This window comes from Epinephelus lanceolatus, chromosome 1 (assembly GCF_041903045.1).
Source record: "Epinephelus lanceolatus isolate andai-2023 chromosome 1, ASM4190304v1, whole genome shotgun sequence".
NCBI lineage: Eukaryota > Metazoa > Chordata > Actinopteri > Perciformes > Serranidae > Epinephelus > Epinephelus lanceolatus.
In genome coordinates, this window is record NC_135734.1 from 43,493,522 (window position 1) to 43,510,352 (window position 16,831).

The 16,831-nt window shown below is 40.6% G+C and overlaps 1 protein-coding gene across 1 annotated transcript in view; it reads right to left on the reverse strand.

The window, feature by feature from the left end:
- The window catches only part of ccdc71 (coiled-coil domain containing 71), a 41,319-nt gene extending 26,716 nt beyond the window's left edge, over positions 1–14,603 (reverse strand). Inside the window, exon 1 of the mRNA XM_033625560.2 lies at positions 14,474–14,603. The gene's annotated coding sequence lies outside the window, so the exon portion shown is untranslated. The remainder of the gene's footprint in view (positions 1–14,473) is intronic.
- Between the last annotated feature and the right edge of the window lie 2,228 nt (positions 14,604–16,831).

Here is a 16,831-nt window from a genome sequence, read left to right on the forward strand (position 1 = left end):
TGATTGTCAGCGCATGGCAACATTTGCCAAACAGCAGAACATTTCACAAATCTGAGGTACATTCAAAAAGATAGGAATCAAAAAAATGTCAATAAATAAATCAATGTATTAAGAAATTCTAGTCAGGAGCATGTCCAACTCATTTTACAGACGGTCTGAAACATTTTAGAAGTGTTTTAATTGACAATATAAACAACATAAACAGAAAAAAATAGAATTATTTGTGGTTGTATGCCTCCGCTAACCCATCAATACAGTTTACATCAATCAGCACAGTTTCAAGGTGGTAGTGTCACCAATTCAGTATCTGACCAAATGTCTCCCCTTCTGTTCCTGAGATATGACAGTGAATAAATCACAATGAAGTTGACCTTTTGGATACAAAGAGTCATCACTTCCTTATTATATCCTTTTAAACATTTGAGTGAAATTTTGTCTTTATCAGCATGAATTTCTGAGTAATGGACAAAAAATAATTCTGTGAGGTCACAGTGACCTTGACCTTAAACCAACAAATTTTAATCAGTTCATTTTTGAGTCCAAGTGGACAGTTGGGTCAAATTTGAGGAAATTTCCTCAAGGTATTCTTGAGAAACCGCGTTCACAAGAACGCAGCGAGACAGAGAGACTGAGCTTTAAATGTCATTGAAACAGAGCAGAGACCAGAATCGTTTGCTGACTGGCGCAGAGAAGTACATGTCTGGTGTGAACGGCCAGGCTACTGCTGATGGCCAGCTGTGCGAAAATTAACAAATCAGGGCGCTTCTGCCATCAGTGTAAGCCTGTTTATTCATATTACCTTTATGTCACATTATGTTATTCTCATGAAATAATTATTCAGTCATGGTAACCTGCTGAATTACTATTAGCATTAGATGAGTTGACTAAACATACAGCTACTGTAGCTGACATGATGTGGCAAATTCAGTCATTTGGTAATGCTGCGCTGTTATCTGTTATCAAAACAAGGATACCAAAATTATTTTTTGAGCCTATAAAATGTTGATGTAACATTATATCCCATATGCATTAGTGGCCGGTCTCATCTACTTCTTTTTCTACTACTACTACTACTGCTGCTCCTCCTTCTTCTTCTACTGGTTAATGGTGGATGGAGACTAACATTTAAGGTACATTTCCACCCCCCTTTACAGGGGTCAAGGAGGATGGAGGAGGACTTGTTGAACATTTATTATATCTCTATCGAGGAAAATCATTAAGAGATAATTGATGTACTTGTTTTATCACCTAGCCCTACTTCCATCCACCTACAGGAAACAGTTAGCATTAGTTTTGCTCCACTACACTCTGAGCTACTTTTTAACTCTGTGATTGATACAGATTTGGGTTATATACTTCAGTCTGCTAGTTAGCTTAGAACAGTAGCTTTTAAATCATGTGCAGAATGCATGGGAATGAATCAGCCTATAACTTTTCCCCATGATAGTCAGATAAATTTGCTAAATTTGTTGCTAGTCGCTTTTGAGAAATTTAGTCACCAAGAGGGTCTGAAAAGTTGCTACCAAGGGGGCGTGACAAAACGTCAGTATCTGACAACCTGGGAATGAGAACAGGTTACAGTGGCTGTGAAGGTCAGTGTTTACTGTCTGTGTCGCTGTCCGCCTGAAGTAAATACTAATGTGCCTTGCATGTAAATATGATCAGCACAGGATTGGCTATATCTGAGACTAAAGCCCCGTTTCCACCAAACTCTTTCAGTTTAGTACCTTTGGAACCAAAAGTAACCCTTCAGACATGGTACCTAGTCCCTAGTGTTTCCACCATAAACAGTACCCTTAAATGTGGGCGGGGTTGTAGTCACTCACTGCTCTGCCCTCAGTGTATTTCCTCCTTTACCAGTGACACAGATGGAAGTCTGCACCTCGTTTATCATCCACGGAACGAGGCTGCACGCTGACATTTTCAGAACAAAATAAAACAGGCTGCAGTGAGAGTCTCTCTCCATGGGATATTTAAAAATAGCGGGTTTGTTCATTAAGTTCTTCTCAGGCAAGCTCAGGGGTTTAGTGTTGCCGGAGCCCACAGGAATGACACTCCGCAGTGCTTTTTTTTCCTCTCTGAGTGAGGATTAGAATATATGCAGTTAACATAACCCAGTCAAGATTAATATATATTTTAAACGCTTTTAGATCCACCCATTACTAAAAAATGCACGTCATATAAACACTAAAGTAATGGTCAAAGTTGTCACAGTGAAATTTAAGGTGTGCTGATGGATTCATGTCGTCAACTTGTGCATTGAGTAACATTAGAAGTTAACATTCCACCTTAAAAGTCGCCAGCAGTCGGCCCAGTGAATTAAGTTATTTTTTCTCAGACTGCTATGAGAGGCAGCAAAACATCCTTTCATTTTGTAGTTACAGTTTACTAATAAAACTCTCCACTAGGGATGTTTTGATCCAGCTTTTTCACTTCTGATCCGATACTGATATTACAGCCTTGAGTTTTGGCTGATACCGATCCAATCCAAGCGCGTATTATACATTTTCACTTATTTTGTTGTCAGTCATGTTAGAAAAGGTTTGATCAAGCGATATTACTCTAACAAGAACAACTACTTAATCGGGTTAGTTAGAATGATCCACAACAGTTGGTATGAGAAACTGACCCGTTTATTGTTAACAGGGTTAAATAAACAAACTTTAAACTTGAACATTAACATTAAATAAAAAATATAGCTGGTTTGCTTTGGCCTCTTAATAAATAGAAAATAAATCAACACAAGAAATCTTTAAAATGTCTAACACTGAAATTAAAATAGCAGCAAGACTCCACACACTTGTGCTTTGGCCTCCTAATAAATAAAAAATAGATTAACACCACAAAACATTGTTGACATTTAACAAACAATTCAGCCTTTCCTTTTCAGTTATTTTAGTAGTGTCAGTGCCAGCCTGCTGCTGCTGTTTCCTGGGACCAACAGAGGGGACAAAAAACCACACACAATATTGTACAACTGTTTAAACAAGCAACAGTCCATCCATGGCTCCAATTTCACTAATTGTGCCCAAAACAATGCCATCAGTGCTCTTCACTTAAACAGTAAGAGTGTAAACCAAATAAAAATTATCACTCTCAAAAAACCAGAGCAGAAAACAAATGTCAGTTAACTAAATTGACCGCTACCCTTCCTACCCTCCGTGTGTGTCTGCATGCTGGCCTGGTGGATTGATAGTAAGTGCTGGAGTGGATCACTGGAATGGACTGCTTGAATCGCGGAGCGCTGGGCTGGCCGGAAAACCTGGATCGGAGTCAGTCCGATCCGATGCACGTTTTTTGCCAATATCGGCGGCCGATACCGATCCGAATATCGGATCGGGACATCCCTACTCTCCACAGTATGAACAGTGGTTACATGAGCCCCAAAACCAGCCACGACTCAGCCCTGAGCAGAGTAACCATCTGCTTGACCAATCAACAGACTGCAGTGTTCACAGTTCCACCTTTTAGTACCAGATCTGTGTGCTCGGTACCCCAACTGAAGCGGGACCAAAAATGGGGACAGTACAGAACGGTTCCATTGGTACCATCCACAACATTGGAAACAGACAAAAAGTGTACTGAACTGACCTGAACCATACCATACTGCTTGGTGGAGACTGGGCTTACCCAGTCAGTCACCAGTCACAGACAATCAAGAGGAAAATCAGTCAATTCTGGTCACCAGCCAATCGATCTTTACATCACGAGTAGTTGTTATAGAGTTGGGCGAGTTGTCCATATCCTGTCGTCCTATCGCCATCGGTTTGTTCACTGCTCCACAACATGCGTGTTAGTGTCGAGCGGGCGGAGGTGTTAACTGTTATGATGCACAAAATTCAGATGGTGGGCAAGACGTGACAAATACGTATGCTGCATGTATTAGTTATAGAGTTAAGTGACTACATAAAAAGGGTTGAATGAACACGCAGGCAGTAGATATCGTCACAAAATTTAAACTCATGTTGGATGTGATTCATACATATTGGAGAAAAGCAATTTTTCCCACAACTTGACTGGTTTGCACAGCATCGTTACAGATTACCTCCTCCTCCAGACCTCCTAAAGTTACGAAGGTTACGCGGTGAGCCCAAGAAAGTGTACTGAAATCTAATGGACTATACATTTTTTATGTGCGGTTGTGTTCACGACTGAAACGGATGCCACCTTGTTTTTGGCCAGGTGAGTAAATGTGCTTGAGTATAACTCTCTTGTAAATTTAAACTTTGTACATAGATGCACAAGGTAACTAGCTGATCTTGTTCTCAGTCGCCCCGATGTTACTAGCTACTAGCTGTCAATAGCCACTATGCTAACGTTTAAGTGAGTCACCCCAATTAATACAAAATGTGAAGCTTCATTAGTTAGTTGAACCTTAAGAACTACCCTCACCAGTTCCCTCTTTCTCCTCACGTTCTTTTTGCTCAAAATAAAAATGAATGGGCTTCATTTTTAGTGATGTCTGCACATCTAACATTTAGCCTGTTGTATCAATATTATTTTTTGCATTGATTACCTTTCTCTGGCTTGACACTGGCTGCATCATCACAGAAACCTCTACTGTGATTGGTAGGGGTTGGGGGGAAAAAAACAATAAAGCATAGCAGTGCAATATTTTGTGTGTCGATATCATATTGACACACAGATGCCAGGTATCGATCTTTTATTACATACATTATTAATTTTTGCAAATATATATTTCAGTACAACTTTTAGTACTAGAATAATAAAAGCAATTACTGTGTTGGTCCAGTAGATGGTGCTGATGATGTTGTTTTTTTCTGGTGAAATCAGCAGAGGTCTCAGCGATATGTGGCAGGAAGTTCAACAAAACAAAGATGGAGGTAACGAAGAAATCAATCGGAAATGCACCATCGGCATTTAAATCAAGTGTCTGGATTTTGGATGTTTGCAAGCATTGTCATATGAGAATAAAATACTCTGGGAATACTATGAACATGAGGGCTCGCCTCACATGCCACATCCAGATATAGTGTTAGCCACTGACGGCCAAGCTTATGCTAAACCCTCTCCACCGAAAAAGCAACCAACACTGGACACACTTGGCTTGACAAAACAACCATCCAACTCTGAGAGAGCAAAGAAAATAACAGTCCATCACCGACTTCATGTGTGAAGATCTGTGTCCATACAGCGTTGTTGAAACAAAGGCTTTTGTTACATGCTAAAGCACTCGGTCAGTATATGACTCCGTCCTGATGGTTTTTTTTTTACTGACACAGCCATACCCAAGCTCTACAGAGAAATGAAGAATAAAGCTGAGGAATCTTTGAGTAGAGCAGGAAGGGTGTCAGTAACTTGTGACACCTGGACTTCAAGGTCAGTGGATTCATTCATGGCTTTAACGGCACATTATCTCACAGAGAACTGGGGACTGCTGTCTCACGTTCTCCAAACTAGAGCAGTACACGAAAGTCACACCGGAGCAAACATTCCAGACCTCCTGCAAACTGCAGCACAAGAATGTAACAGACAACGTGTAGTGTAAAATAAGCCTTGGCTGACTGAAAGTGTGATGAAAATGTATTAATCAACGCACGCATCCACATATCTTGTCATGTATTGAATATATGTTTAAACCAATGCACTCATCCACATATGAACTCTATATATATATATGTCTTTAAAAAATAGAGTAGGTTTAGGCTCGAACATATTGGAGGGACAAGTTAGACCATGACTGTGCATGTCCAGAATTGCCCAAGACATTACACCATTATGAAGTCATATCCAGACATGCATGGGCATTACACCATTATGTTCTGACTCATGTGGGAAAGATTAAGAAAAAGAGGTGGAGACTCATTAGAATCTCCACAAGCATAAAAGGAAGAGCGGAGACAGTGAGTCTAAAGTCTGGTTCCGGAGCCTGACTCACAAGTTGTATGCACGAACACATTAAACTCAATTGCACCTGATCCTGAGTGTCTCCAGTGACTCCTTGAATGCTACCTTATACATTTTACGTGAAGAAGCCGAGCTTTAAACAAAGGTGTTGGGGGCGAGGTCCGGAGTCATCCGAAGTCACCCGACTTCAGACATTGTTTTTTTTTACTCCGTCAAACGTTTCTAGCATGGGTGTTGCCATTCAGTTAGCGGAATACCTGCATTTGAAGTGTTTCACTCACATGCTTAATCTGTCCTCTCAGAGGGCGTTAAATCCGCCAACAGTTTGTCAGGTGTATGCAGCATTTCTGACAGGTTTTTTGACGGCGTCAGTCAGTCTGTCTGCTTTGCATCACTTTATGCTGCAATAAAAAAGATTGAAAAATGTATCTTGTGAAGTTCAACTAATGTAGACAATGTTTTCCTTTGGGAAAATAATTTGCAGCCAGAAATAAGGTAATAAATCACAAAATATCGCAATATATGTTGAATCGCAATACTCAGCATGTGGCAATATCTCATAATATCGTATTGTGATAATGTCTTATCCTGGGTCCTCTGGTGATTCCCACCCCTATTGGCACACTGCACCTTGTGGAATTCTGGGACTTATAGTTTTTGAATGATTAGCAGCATGAGGGCACTTACTTTAAGTTTTTTCATCAATTACTCACAAACTGAGCTCCTAAATGGTTTTTCAGCAGGGGGTAGACGATAAACCATAATGGTTGATTATGAGGAGATAATCACGAAAAGTTGTTCTTGTAGCTTTAACTGTAAAAATTACAAAAGTATTAGGTGAAAAAGATCTCAAGACTGAACCCACCCAATTAGCTCAGTGTGCAGCATTACCTATCACTTTTTGGTAATCTGGTCTCAAAAAAAAAAAATCATTGTATAGTATGTCATTAAAAACGTCATAGTTTAATATGCCATAGAAACTGACAGTATGGTATGTCAAAAAAAGATTGTAAAAATTGTCACAGTATAGTGCATCATATTTATGTCATATAGAGTCATCCTGTATGTCATAAACTAGAATTACCGCCCTGCAGTTGTATGCCTGCATGCGCCAATCAAGTTTCTCTTACAGTTTACATCCATGTCTGTAAAAAACATGGATACGCCGTGAGACAGACTAGGTCACAGTGACCTCGACCTTTGATCCATAACCACTAAATTCTAATTAGTATATACTTGAGAATGTTTGTGCTAAATTTGAGGAAATTCCCTAATGGGGTTCTTGAAATATCGCGTTCACAAGAATGAAACAGACATGGTCACAGTTAGGGTTGGGATCCGGATCTGGTTCTTTTTTGGAACCGGGTCCAAAGTTCCGGTTCCGGAACCGGTTCCATCACATTTGGCGTAACGGTTCCTGCAAACGGTTCCTAGATTGTTAAAAAAAACAAAACAAAAAAAAAACGTCACATGCATTTCCATTAGAGTGCGGCATGGGCCGCATATTTCTGTCCAAACCCGACCGAGCCCGACACGATCTAATCACTAAAGCACTGAGTTTGTGTCACACAGTTGTCATGGTTACAGGCTGTTTAACAGGCCAGGCGTGCGCCGGGTGCTCAGTGGAGAGGGAGACCTCCGTGTTTGAGATGGGAGCGGGCGACGGGAGGTCCGCTTCCAGCAAGGGGAGCAGTAGAAACAAACAGCCAGTGTGTGTGTGTGTTCTGTTCAGGTGTTGTCACGTAAATAACAGAGCCCAAGCATGAATGCATATAAGTATTTTTTATTACATTGCTGTGGTTAATTTGAGGTAATAGTGTTACTGTAGAAATCAGAGAATCACTTTTTGTTGTTATATATTCTCAGGGAGATGATACAAGCTCTAAATCTGAAATACACACCACACACAAATGTGTATTTTCATCTAATTGTACTGTGCAACAGTTAGAATAAAGTTTTTGTATTTGTATGATTGCATTTGTGTTTATTATATACTTGTTTAAGTATAGCAAGTATAATGAATATAATGTAGGAATCGGTAAGAGGAATCGGTAAGGAATCGGACCGTTAAGAAGGAATCGGTAAGGAATCGGAATCGTTAAAATCCTAACGAGTCCCAACCCTAGTCACAGTGACCTTGACCTTTGAACTATGACTATCAAAAACTAATCAGTCTATCATTGAGTCAAAGTGGACATTTGTTCCAAATTTCATGAGATTCTCTTGAGGCGTTCTTTGGATATCATATCAAGCATGGGACAGTCAGACATCCTGACAACATAATGCCTCTGGCCACAGCTATTGCCGGTGCGGAGGCATAAAAAATGTATTCCTGTCAAATACGGCGGCGCATTATAACGGCTTACCGGCGAAGAAGTCCGGCTCCAGGTGAATAACTTGTTGTCATGACTGCCCAAAAGTACCTGAACAGTTGAGCCATGGCAGCACACAGTATGTGGCCTATCAGAGGAGAAACTTTAGGGACTGTTCGTTACTTATGAAGGGACTTGTCAGGGGAGGAGGGTGGCTGGTTGATTTTTATTTCATTTATTTATTTATTTTATTTTGATCTCCCCTATGTTAATCACTTATTGATGCTGTTTTTGAAGATGAATAAGTCAATAAGTAATTTATTCCATTGAAATATCATTGATGTATTATAGAAAAGTGATTTATCTTTTTATAAATGACAAAAGGCACATCTGCCTCATTTTCGCTGTGGTATCCTGATACTACTCAGAACCATGATATTTTCATTGGTATTATACCGTGGGTCCCAGTCGAGGGATGTCTCTCACTCTCACCCGCCCCCCCCCCCGGCTGCTGAAAAAAATCCTAGAGGAAACACTGCTTTCTGTACATTTTGTATACAAATTCATTAAATAATTTTGCTTGTAAATGTCTATTTGCATCATGTTTATTACGGAAAACACATTATTTGATCAATTTACATTGTGCCCCTAAAGTTCTTTGTGCGCTCCTTACTTTTTCAATTTAGGAGCACATGTGCTCCTCTGGAAAAAAGATTGACTGATAAAATTGATTAATAAAATTGATTGAATTGATTGAAAGTTAACTATTTCTATTAGGTCAGTCTCCCGTGAGGTGTTGTTGAGATGTCGTGTTCATGAGAATGACACAGATGGAAGGTCAAAGTGACCTTGACATTTGACCACCCAAATCCAATCAGTTCATTGTTTGAGTCTCAGTGAACAAATTGTGCCAAATTTGAAGAACTTCCTTTGCAGTGTTCTTGAGATATCACATTCACAAAAATGAGAATGAAAAAGTCACAGTGGTCTTGACTTTTGACTACCAAAATCTAGTCAGTTTATCATTGAGTCCAAGTGAACATTTGTGCCAAATTTGAAGAAATCCCTTCAAGGTATTTTTAAGATATCGCTTTCACAAGAATGAGACAGATAAGGTCACATAGACTTGTCCTTTGACCTATGAACACAAAGATCTAACAATTTCATCATTAAGTCTAAGTGAACGTTTGTGCCATATTGGTAGAAATTCCCTCAAGGTTTTATTGAGATATCAAGTTCACAAGAATGAAACAGATGAGGTCACAGCGACTCTGACTTTATACCTTTGACCACCTAAATCTAATCAGTTCATCACTGAGTCCAAGTGAATGTTCGTGCAAAATTTAAAGAAATTCCTTTAAGGTGGTCTTGAGGTATCGCGTTCACAGGAATGAGATAGATGCAAGGTCACAGCAACCTTGACTTTTGAATCATGACCACCAATATCTAATCAGTTCATCACTGAGTCCACATCAATCTTTGTGCCAAATTTTAAGAAATTCCCTCAAGGTGTTCTCGAGATCATGTTCACAAGAATGAGACAGACATGGTCACAATGACCTTTGACCTATGACCACCAAAATCAAATCAGTTTATCGTTGAGCCAAAGTGGTCATTTGTGCCAAATCTGAAGACATTCCCTTGTTGTGTTCTTGAGATATCCTGTTCACAATGATGGGATGTACCTACGTACAAAGAACCTGAAAACACAATGCCTCTGGCCTCGGCTAACACTGGCGCAGAACCATAAAAATGTTTCTATAATTCCAAAAATCCTAAACATCATCATAAACTGAGATAACAAAGGATTTCAGACTCTGGAAGTTTTTGCAATTTTATAAACCAGTGTTAAGTACATGAAGGTGGTGGATAGTTTATCGTTTGCTACTAGCTGCTACCTCTCACTGGAATATGTGCCATGTTAGCGAGCTAGAAGCACTGCAACAAATTACCTTAAAACATTATCTGACTAATTTCCGACAAGTTCCTTTATTTCTAAATAGTGAAATTCAGTATAATTTATTATCATTACATTGTGGCAACGTGTTTTCTACCTCCATGCTGAGCAAACATCCTGGAATGTTTGTAAAAAGGAAACCTGTTTTTAAGTCAGATCAGAGCAGGAAGTAGCCTAGCAAAAGAGACTGTGTCAGAGGCTCACTGACGAACAACTAGACTAGCAAGGAACATGAAAGCACTAGTCTGTCACATGGCTCTCAAAAAAACTGACAACACTTCCTAATATCAAACAGAACTGTCAACTCATTACATGTCTGAAACTCACACTGTTTTAAGTTGACGTTGATGTGCAGCCATGTGTAAACAATAGACTGCGGGCGGTATCACCACATTCCAGGGTATTTAGAAATCTGGACAATTTGATTATAATACCATAAAAATACAGACGCTAATCTTTTCTATTAACCTTAATGCTGGAGGGTCTGTATTGAGGATGTTTTGTATGTAGTACACATCAGGTGCCACCAGAGGTCAGTCTGGTGCAACAGGCAGTAGAGCTGACTGCCAGAGGTGGGGATAAGGTGGGGATAACAGTAAACAGGCAGTCTGCAGCAGTGGATAAAGAGCAGAGACACCACAAGGAAAAATAGCTTATTTCTAAATCTAACCCTGCAATTTAAAGGTTTATCTTAACCAAACCAGCGTTGGTGATTGCTGGGACAGTGGACTAACTAAATGACTAATGAGACCAACCAAGTCGTTTTGGTGAGTTTCATTTTGATTGAGGTGTGTTGTATAAAGACGTAACAAGGCAAATAAGCTGGTCTCAAATTGGTCACAGAGAAACTTGAAATCAGAAGGTGTACAGCTGTATTCTCTCTTAAGGAAAATAAGTGCAAGAAAATTCCCCTTTGTGACATTTTGTGAGTGCTTGCAGCACAAAGCAAGGTTTAGTGTCATAAATCATACAGCCTGGTGACATTCCGGGAGGGTAATAGATACCATCGAAGTCTACAACATACTGGTTTTGCCGGGGTTATAATAGCGGAGTGGATAAAGTAAAAAACAAACAACTATGTTGCGCAATACTGAGATGATAAGCTTAAGTCTGGGAAAAATAACATTTGATTTTTCGAATCACATTATAAGTGTTAGAAAACAGGCCTACTTAGGCTTAACTACAAAGCATTGAATAGTTGGACCATTTACACTGTTAAAACACTGTTTTCATGTCCAGAAATTTTTAGCGGGATTGAAATCATGGCTTGATGACACACGCCATCCTTGGCATAACCCCTACCCCACTATATCCCTTTGATCCCCTGAGTGGCAGTGGCAGCTTAGCTACGTGCGACACGCTTTCATAGCCGCTAAGCCATTAGCTGTTTCAGTGTAATAGCTACATTAAACAACTCTGTTAAATGCCGCAGTCATAAACGCACACAAAATAGCCATCACAAATGTATCTGTCAATCTTTAAGCCAAATTCAGCTACCCAGCCCAGCAGTTACCACTCACTGCTGTGGGTGTGTGCTTTGTGCTAACGTTAGCTGCTGTTAGCTCCTGGAGGAGTGTCTGTCGCTGTGCAGCAGTTTGTTCTTTGGCTTCAGCAGACACGCCCCCAGTGTCTCAGAGCAAATCCTGCTAGATTTTTCATGATTTAAAAACCTGATTTTATATATTTGGCAATTTTCCAAAATTATTCAAATTTGTCTGGGTCATTCAATACATTTTTCTGAGACGCGACAAACTCAAGACATGTATTTTTGCTCTACCCAGACTTTAAATTTGGAATAGCCTTCACAGCAGCATCTATGTTGTCTATGGCGGTCGGAGTGCTGTTGAAATGAGCCCTAAAACGCGGAAATTAGTTAGCATCTCTGCACTTCAGGCCCCCTCGTGTCGAAGCCAAAGATTTTTGGCTAGGTTTTTGTTGAGGCCAGCTGCCTGGAATAAGGTGTGTGGTTCACAAAACCTTTAGAGATTTTTACGTTTCATTCTACAACAATACATATGTCAGTATACATCCAACTTGTGATATTTAAAGCTTTAAGGTGTCTTAATAAAGGTGGCTGCTAACAAGTGGCTAAATGAAACTACAAAACGTAATCACACCAAACGTGGCTAAGCAGCCTTATAGACCCTTTTAGGGCCAATGTCATAATGACGTCAGTTTGTTAGCTGGAGGCAAAACACGCCTCTCCACCACAGGGCTGTAAGCTACATAGAAGTCTTAAAATGTTGTCTCGTGTTATTGGGAGCCGCAAAAGAAGGAGTCACAGCTCAAAACTGAAATTTTATCACATAACAGCCGCCACTGCCCGTCAACAAAAACATCATCATCATCTTCCTCCATTGTCTAAAACAAGCCAACAAAACTTGCTAGCTAGCGCTAAATGATATCTGGGAAGAATAGGCCCATTTCCACCGCAGGAACTTCGGGGTAATTTTACGGGGCCAGGGCCGTTGGTGCGTGTCTCCACCGCAGGAACCACCCCCGAAGGACAGAGTTCCGGAACTTTTACGGGGGCTAAACAAGTCCCTGCCTCAGGGTAGGTACTTAGAACGGCCCGAAAGACTCCTGGCTGGGGCTTCGGGGTTACTTGGTGCTGATTGGATATACTCAAGGAGGGATGTGACGTCAACAGAAAGCAACAAAATAGCCGGCATTTTTAAAACTCAGCAGACGAGGGTTAGCTCATTCATATAGCTTTCGCCGCCATGTAAAAAAAACTCACTAAATGGCCCGTGAAAAAAATATTCTTTCCAGTGGATATCTTAGTTACAACATGATTGAGCTAGCAAAGCAGTATTGTGTTGATATGTGTGGTATTTATTCAGTTTTGGGAAATCACGATGTCTAGAAAGCATCAGCTAACAGCAGCAGCAAAGCTAACATCAGGACGTCATCTGTTAAAAGCCTTCCGTTGTCGGATACGACATGAAACTACTACAGTTAGCTCAATCATGTTGTAACTAAGACATCCACTGGAAAAAATATTTTTTTCACGGGCCATTTAGTGAGTTATTACAGACACCGCTATCGGCTAATGGTGTCCCTACGTCGCCCCAGTCAAAATGGTTGCGCAACGATTACGTCACATCCAGGGGCAGCCCGTAACTTTACAGGAACCTTCCTCGTACTCCGCTCTCTCAGTGGAGACACGGCGGTTGAGAGGGCCGAGCGAGAGGACGTTCCTGTAGTAGTTCCTGCCCCCCAAATAGTACCAGGAACTTCTTCAGTGGAAACAGGCCTAATAGTTTTGTCTCCAGCTAAACCCCGCCCACCAAAAGAAGTCATACTGTTTACTAACAGTAAAAGGGTCCATAAGTCATGCGAATGTAGTGTAGTTTTACATCCTAATGTTAGCTTTTAACTTCTGACTATTGCATCTACATTTTAACAAACATAAAAGTGGTTTTCATTTGTTAAGAATATCTTGGTGATCAAAACATATCGTAAACTTGTGTTTGCTACTGAGCTTATTTTGGGTAATAATACTAAATCAAATGGAAAAATAACATTTTTTTTGTTGATGAGGGAACCAGGGCGAGGCTAACTTCCGTGTTGGCCTTCAGAAAAACGTAATCCCTGTATCACACTATTGTTGATATTTCTCAATCCACAACTAAACAACATTTAACAACAGCTAGACAACTGCACTAGTACCGACCATGGCATTAATTGGCTAATCGTTAATCCCGCAGTAGCAATCACTGGATCAATTGCCAGACGATTCAGCCAATTTGATGGAATGGGTGGATTTGGAGGTCTGGACTCCGGCAAGGAAACTAACAACATAAACAGGATGTGTTTACTTGTAAAGAACAAAGAAACCTTAACTGGTGTCACTATATTTTTAAAAACTACCATCAGAACCACTAGAAAAGAGGAAAAAACAACAGACTAGCTAACAGAGGGTAGGCTACAAAACGTGCGTAAACCTACGTCGTTGTGTTGCTCTGGAGCGCCCCCTTTACGAACGCGCCAAAAGACAGTATAATTTGTGTAACACAGCTCTCCAAAACACTCAAACTGTGGCCGCATGTACATCCATGTAACCGCTGCACAGATCATTTACAACTTTCAGTGGCTTGATGAAAAACGTCGCCATTTTTCACACGGACTTGTGAACTGCCAGCGACAAGCCTTGCTCGCCAAACACTCTCCCAGCAATCTTTCCTCTGTCTGAGCAGCTAGTTGTGGAGGCTCCCTCAGCCCCTCCGGCCGGCCTGGCCCTCAGCTCCGCCGACATTATCCGACGTGTTTGCTGAGTCGGAAACGTGAGAGTTACCGACGCGAATGAAAATGCCCAACAAAAAAGAGGAATTACCTTTTAACGGCGCTGTTTCGGCATCCTCCGGTCGCCGCTGTGCCGACGCTCCACGGTAAAATGGCTGCAACAACAGCGGTGTGGATGACAGACCAGGGAAGAGAGGCGGAGGCAGCCGGAGAGAGAGAGGAGAGGGGGCGGGCTCTGTTAACCCCGCCGAGGGGTGGGGGTGGGGAACGGGCAAAAGTGACTGAGAAATAATCTCAGGTTCAATCGAGATAAGTCTTCTCTGAAACAAAATCCAAAATAAAGTCTAAAGAGTAATAACAACATATGTTCTCATTTCATGTTGCTTCAATTATTTGGAGGTAAACATGGCCTCCCTCAAAGACTCGTGAGCCGTGACGTCACGGCGGGGCGGGGCTTGCCTATTTTTGTGTTTGTGACTAAAATTCTTTGCATCAGCAACAACCAGCCATCCCAATGACCTAAAATGTAAACAGTGCTACAATGTAATTCACATTTCACAGTTCTGTACTGTAATTTTGAGGTACTTGCTCTTGGACTGTTTCCATTTTATTCTACTTCATGCTTACACTCCACAACATGTCAGAAGTAAAGACTTTTTGCTTCACTGTTTTTTCACCAACATTAGCTACAAGTTATTTAAATGATAAATCCACAATATAAATCAACTAATTAATTGTGGTATTATAGACCAATTTTGAGTGGACATCACTCATGTTACAGCAGTTGCGTGTGCATACTGGTGGCAGAAAAACAGTGGACATCGGAGAGAAACAATTGATATGCTCTGAATAAAAATGTCTTCTTGTGACATTGGATATCAGAACAGGAATACAGATTAAGATAACCTTCATTTTTATAGAAACCGGTGCAGGGGACGCCATAGTAGAAAAAGTTTTGCCTCCAACTAATTAAGATCTTGATATTTAGGATATAATCGCTGCTAGACACTCCGCAGAGGAGTGTGTGCTCAGCTTACACTAACAGAATTACTGTAATGGTGAAAGATAATCCATCATCATAAGAATTTGTAAAAACTCACCTTTGTCAAGCATGGATTTGACATATTGTCTCTGGTTTAAACTTGTGGAGATGTCCCCATATAATATAATTTAATATGGAAGTAACAGACAGCTTTTTAACTAGCTAGCTAATGTGATCTGCTTATTCACTCTTTGATCATAACAAAACAGAGTAACTTTCACTACTGCTCACTTTAGAAAGGACACCACAAGAAAACATGGTTTTTGTTTAGATTAATAAACGGACAATGGATCATCATTTATTTCTAGGTATCAGCGATCAGCCGTAGGTAGCACGCCAGCTAGGTTAGATACATCGCCATTCTCGGAACCCATTGGCTGTATTTGGCATCTGACTTCCAGCACGCAGCGATACAGCCTCTGGGGGCAGACCCCCGATTTTTTGGCATTCCGGTTTGATTTGGGCGGAGGAGGCGAATTTCCGTTTCCAACTTCCATTTATATGCTGAACCACTGCAATGGATTCAGAGTTTGCAGTGATGCCAATTATGTTCCGCCTTGTTAGTTCACCACATGGACCGTTTAACCTGGCAAAAACTGCAGCCGGCTCAAACGTGATTGGTCAGTATCACACGGACTACAGACAGCCTACAACCGGAAACCAGGGCTCTTCCGCTCTTCTTCCGGAGGCAAGATCTCCGGGGTTTGCCTACAGACTCTACATTCACTGAATGTAGAGTCTGTATATAGAGACTAATACATCGCTAATGTTAGCGAGCCATACACTTTCCCTGCCTGGGTGCAGCTTAACCGATCTAAAAGCAAATTATAGGCTATAAATTAACATTAACAAAGAACATGTTTTCTTGTGGTGGTCTTTCTAAAGTGAGCAAGGGGTGAAAGTTAATGTACTTTGTTATCATCAAGGTGTTAATAAGCAGACAGCATTAGCTAGCTAGTGCGCTAGTAGCTAGTGAGCACCTTAATATGTTGTACTGCCACATTAAATTATATTATATGAGGACGTCTTCACAACTATTTATCAAGGACAATATGCCAAATCCATGCTTGACAAAAGTGAGATTTTACAATACTTATGATGATTTATCTTTAATAACGTAAATAATTAAGTAATTCAAATAAGCCAAACACACTCCTCTAGTGGGCATTGAGCAGCAGTGATTAGCCTAAATATTAAGATTCTAATTAACTGGAGACGAAAATTCTTTCTACCACACATAGATCATAAACTCATCAATCAGATAAAAAATATAAATGTTATAGTGCTTTTTACGTTTTATTTGGTGCTCACACCAGCACCACTACTGTCCCTTTCTGCCATTAGTTTGGCTCTGCCCACAAAATCATTGTTACAAACACAAAAAGGGTCTATAGGCTAAAGGTCCTG